This window comes from Podarcis filfolensis (assembly GCF_964270895.1).
Source record: "Podarcis filfolensis genome assembly, chromosome: 13".
Lineage (NCBI taxonomy): Eukaryota > Metazoa > Chordata > Lepidosauria > Squamata > Lacertidae > Podarcis > Podarcis filfolensis.
Window position 1 is genome coordinate 3,816,909 of NC_139615.1, and position 6,000 is coordinate 3,822,908.

A 6,000-nucleotide genomic window follows, 5' to 3' on the forward strand; every position below is an offset into this window, starting at 1 on the left:
GGATTGTCAAATAAATGGCTCCTAGCGGCAATGGCTGCTTTTTTTTTCTATGAGATCCCATTTATACCTACCTGACCATAAAATTAATTCTGCATGTGTAGGAAATCAATGCTTTGGTGTGGCAGCACCTGCGCTGTGGAACTCCCTGCTTAAAACACACTTGTTTAGCTGAGCCGAGCCAAATATGGAGAAAGTTGGCTGTTTTTACCTTATCGTTGGTGTTAATTGTACAGAACCTAGGACTTGCTGATCAGAAGGTCGGCGGTTCGAATCCTTGCGACGGGGTGAGCTCCCATTGCTGAATCCCTGCTCCTGCCAACCTAGCAGTTCGGAACCACGCCAGTGCAAGTAGATAAATAGGTACCGCTCCGGCGGGAAGGTAAACGGTGTTTCCGTGCGCTGCTCTGGTTCGCCAGAAGCGGCTTAGTCATGCTGGCCACATGACCCAGAAGCTGTACGCCGGCTCCCTCGGCCAGTAAAGCGAGATGAGCGCCGCAACCCCAGAGTTGGCCGCGACTGGACCTAATGGTCAGGGGTCCCTTTACCTTTACCTTGGTTTAAGAACAGCTTAGTTTAATTTTTTTTTTAACCAACAACCAAAACACAAACAGCGAAACCCCGCAGGTGGCTGATACATTGGGTATACATAATCAATAATAACATATTCAAATCAACCATATGTACAATTTTATATACGTTAAAGCTCCTCCATCCACAAGGTTTATTTAACTTTTAACATTTTAATTGCCCAAAATTGTTCAAACCTACCCAAATAATTCAATCTCTTCTCGAACCAATCCTCCTCTTTCTCACTGACCTTAAACCCTTTCATTCTGTGTATCTTCACAGTTAGGTGTTCTAAAATGGAGGGGGGGGACAGAACAGCTTAGTTTATGAACAACTTGGATTAAGAACGCTGCAAACCCAAAAGTAGGTGTTTTGGTTTGTGAACTTTGCCTTGGAAGCAGAATATGTTCCGCTTCCTGTCGAGTGTAAATTGAGTCCCCCGCTGCGATGGGAAAACACGCCTTGGTTTAAGAATGCTTTGGTTTCAGAACAGACTTCCGGAACGGATTAAGTTCGTCAATCAAGGTACCACTGTATGTTGAATGTTTAAAAAAGCTGCTTTTAACTGTTTTTACTATGCAACTAGGACCAGGGAGCCTAGGGCTTGCTGATCAGAAGGTCGGCGGTTCGAATCCCCGTGACGGGGTGAGCTCCCGCTGCTCGGTCCCTGCTCCTGCCAACCTAGCAGTTCGAAAGCACGTCAGAGTGCAAGTAGATCAATAGGTACCACTCCGGCGGGAAGGTAAACGGCGTTTCCGTGCGCTGCTCTGGTTCGCCAGAAGCGGCTTAGTCCTGCTGGCCACATGACCCGGAAGCTGTACGCCGGCTCCCTCGGCCAGTAAAGCGAGATGAGCGCCGCAACCCCAGAGTCGGCCATGATGGACCTAATGGTCAGGGGTCCCTTTACCTTTACCTTTAGGACCAGGGAGAGACCTGGGTTCAAATTCCTGCCTGGCCACGAAGATGCCTGGGTGACCTTGGGGGCTGGTCGCTGCCTCTCTCAGCCTAGCCTACCTCGCCGGGTTGTTGTGGGGGGTGAATTGAGGAGTGGGGGAGAGCTGTGTAACGTTGAGCTACTTGGAGAAAAAGATGGGAGACCGATGCAATCATCCCCAGAACATTACTGTCTTCTTCTTTTCGTAAACTACTTTGAGAGGTGTGTGTGCACAATTTACAATCAAGCAGTGCATAAGAGTTTGTGAAATAAAGCGTAGAATCGTAGCGATGGATGGGATCCCGAGGGTCATCCAGACCAACCCGCTGTGAACCCGAACACGAAAACACTCCCACCTCCTTGCAGATCAAATATGCAGAAGAAGGCAGCATAGCTGGACTTCTTGGAGCTGGCTGACCTTACTGGAAGCATCCGCGATCAGAGAGAGGAGGAACATCAAGAAGAATGGAAGAAATTTAAGGAACGTTTAGTAAAATGCAATAATATAAGAGGAAATACTTGCAAGTACTAAATTTGGTTTAGGATTAAATTCTGTTTAATGTATAAAATGATGGATTGAGAATATTATGAAAAGAAAGGAAGTTAGTAATCTGAACAAGTTAATTCTATTAGAAGTGGATATCGGAAAATTGCCAAAATGAAATTTAATGAAAATCAGTTAGGAAGGATTTGAGGAAGTCACCTAAAATGGAATGAATTTGGATTTTTAGTTGTAAGAAATTTTGAATGTGTGTTTGTTTTTCCTTTTTATATGTTTGTTATTTGTTTGTTATTTTGTGTTGTGTTAAAAATGGAAAATTAATTTGAAAAATTTGAAAAAAGAGAAGGCAGCATAGGAATCTGACCCCCTTTCTGCACACCTAGCGCTTTCTTCGCCGGGGAATGGTGCCCGTCTTGATAACCGCGTTTCTCAACACTTGGCTGCGGCAGCATTTGTGCAGAAAGAAAGGAACAAAGGAGGAGGTGAGGGGGCGATGGCTGTCACACAACGGAGACCTTTGAGCAGGTCCCCGTACCTGCCTTCCGAGCAGCGAGAGGCGAAATTTCAGATGGGTGCACCTTGGAACAGAGGGCGAGGGTTGAAGTCTGCCTTCACTACGAAGGAAGGTTTAGATCAGGGGTCAGCAAACTTACTGCGCCACAGGCCAGTGTCTCCAGCGCCGATCACACGGCAGGCTGGAGGGCACGTGCCCATACTCGTGCGCACACACTATTTCCGGCGCACTTCTGGGTCGGAGGGGCACTGTAAATAGCTTGTGTGCATGTGCATGGGCCTCCTATAACCCGGACGTGCACCGGAAATAACGCTTGCGCATGCACAAATAACGCTGCATGCAGAAATGTTTGCACATGCACAAATAACACGCATACACAAATACGGCTTGCACATGGACAAATAACGCTTGCGCGTGCACAAATAACGCTTGCACATGCACAAATGTTTGCACATGCACAAATAACACGCATACACAAATACGGCTTGCACATGGACAAATAACGCTTGCGCGTGCACAAATAACGCTTGCACATGCACAAATAACTCTTGCGCATGCACAAATAACGCTTGTGCATGCACAAATACCACATGCGCATGCACAAATACCGCTTGCACATGGACAAATAATGCTTGCGCGTGCACAAATAATGCTTGCGCATGCACAAATACCGCTTGCGCATGCACAAATACAGCTTGCACATGAACAAATAACTCTTGCGCATGCACAAATAACGCTTGCGCATGCACAAATGTTTGCACATGCTCAAATAACACGTATGCACAAATACCGCTTGCACATGCACAAATAAAGCTTGCACATGCACAAATAAAGCTTGTGCATACACAAATACCGCTTGCACATGCACAAATAACGCTTGTGCATGCACAAATAACACTTGCGCATGTGCAAATAACGCTTGCGCGTGCACACAAGCTATTTCCGGTGCTCCTCTGACCCGGAAGTGGGCAGCCGTGCAGCGCAGCGCCGGTAAGAGCAGGCGGCAGAAGGGGTCGCCGCAGGCCAGATAAACGAGTCCCTTGGGCCTTATCCGGCCCGTGGACCTTAATTTGGGGACCCCTGGTTTAGATAAAAGAGAACGGTTTGCGGAGGGGATTTTTTTGCAAAGGAAAACAGGACCGGCTGCAGTTTATTTAGCAGTTCTTCCGTTTCCATCCTGCTTTTCCAGCTCAAGATGGCACGCATGGTTCCCCGCCTCCCCATTTGATCGTCACAACAACCTTGCAAGGCGGGCGAGGCCGGGGACGACGACCTGTGGGCAGCAGAACAAGTCCAGTTTGGAAACTGCTGCCTTTGCCTCCCCCCATTCCCGTCCCCCTCCCACCAGTTCTGCAAACAGTTCCAGGTTCCACTTGTATTTCAGAACAAAACTACTTTTCGTCCTTATGGCCTGGAGTCTGGTGGCACCTTGTGGTCAGGGAGGGGAAAAGGACAGGGAAGCTGTGTTTAGTTCGTCAGGAGAGAAAGAAATCTGCAAACTATCCTGTGATACCTTTTGTTGTTGTTGTCGTTTAGTCGTGTCCGACTCTTCATGCAAAGATTACCGTAATAAAGGACGAAAGTGGTGAGGACCTAACAGAAGCAGAAGACGTCAAGAAGAGGGGGCAAGAATACACAGAGGAACTATACCAGAAAGATATGGATGGCTCGTACACCCCAGGTAGTGTGGTTGTTGACCTTGAGCCAGACATCCTGGAGAGTGAAGTCAAATGGGCCTTAGAAAGCTTCTTCTTCTTTGGCGATCCCTCGTAGCCGAGTAAGATTGTCTTCCATAAACACAGTTTTAACAATGAGTCCATAGGTGACTATGGAGGCCAATTCTGGACCCACACGTCCTTCCACAATGGGGACATTGGTTTCTGGGTGGGAGTCGATCTTGGTGTGGATTTGCCAAGCATGCCTTCCCCTTAGCGCGTTTCTCCCTTGCGTCCTGAGTTCGAGTGTCTTCAAAGCCCACGACACCTTTGGTAAAGGCTGTTCTCCAACTGGAGCGCTCGCAGGCCAGTGTTCCCCAGTTGTCAGTGTTTATACTACATTTTTAAAGATTTGCCTTGAGAGAGTCTTTAAACCTCTTTTGTTGACCACCAGCATTACGCTTTCCATTTTTAAGTTCGGAATAGAGTAGTTGCTTTGGAAGACAATCATCAGGCATCCGTACAACATGACCAGTTCAGCGAAGTTGATGTTGAAGAATCATTGCTTCAACACTGGTGATCTTTGCTTCTTCCTGTACACTGATATTAGTTTGCCTGTCTTCCCAAGTGATATGTAAATTTTTTCGGAGACACCAGTGATGGAATCTTTCGAGGAGTTGGAGATGGCGTTTATAAGTGGTCCATGTTTCACAAACTGACAGTAAGGTTGGTAGTACAATAGCTTTGTAAACAAGCATTTTGGTTTCCCTGCGAATGTCCTGGTCCTCAAACACTCTGTACTTCAATTGGGAAAAAGCCGCATGCGCAGAGCTCAGGCGATGCTGGATTTCGGCATCAATGTCGGCCCTTGTGGAAAGATAACTGCCCAGGTAGAAGTGATTGACATTTTCCAACGTTATACCATTGAGTTGGATTTGTGGCACTGCAGAGTGGTTATTTTGTGCTTGTTGGTGCAGCACTTTGGTTTTTGGGATGTTGCGTGACAGGCCAAGCTTTTCGTAAACTTCTGCAAAGATATTTAGAAAGCACTGCTAATAACAAGGCCAGTGGAAGTGATGATATTCCAGCTGAACTATTTAAAATTGTAAAGGATGATACTGTTAAGGGGCTACACTCAATATGCCAGCAAGTTTGGAAAACTCAGCAGTGGCCATAGGATTGGGGGAAATCAGTCTACATCCGAATCCCAAAGAAGGGGAGTGCCAAAGAATGCTCCATCTACCGCACAATTGCGCTCATTTCACACGCTAGCAAGTTTATGCTTAAAATTCCACAAGGCAGGCTTAAGCAGTATGTGGACCGAGAACTCCCAGATGTGCAAGCTCGATTTTGAAGGGGCAGAGGAACCAGAGACCAAATTGCAAACATGCACTGGATTATGGAGAGTTCCAGAAAAATATCTACTTCTGCTTCATTGACTACGCAAAAGCCTTTGACTGTGTCGGCCGCAGCAAACTATGGCAAGTTCTTAAAGAAATGGGAGTGCCTGATCACCTCATCTGTCTCCTGAGAAATCTCTATGCGGGACAAGAAGCTACAGTTAGAACTGGATATGGAACAACTGGTTGGATCAAAATTGGGAAAGTACCTTAGGGCCAACCAAAATATTACTGGGTCACTAGGAAGCTTCTAGGTTCTACAGAACGCTTCATCATAATAGGGAGGGCAGGAAGAAAGCTTGGCTTGGGGTATGCAAAGAGGAATAGAGGAATCTGCCTTATAATGAGCTAGATCAATGGTCCATTAAGCTCAGTATTGTCTCCCTCTTTTTTTGTTTTTTATGCTTTTCAAATTTATACATTTTCAT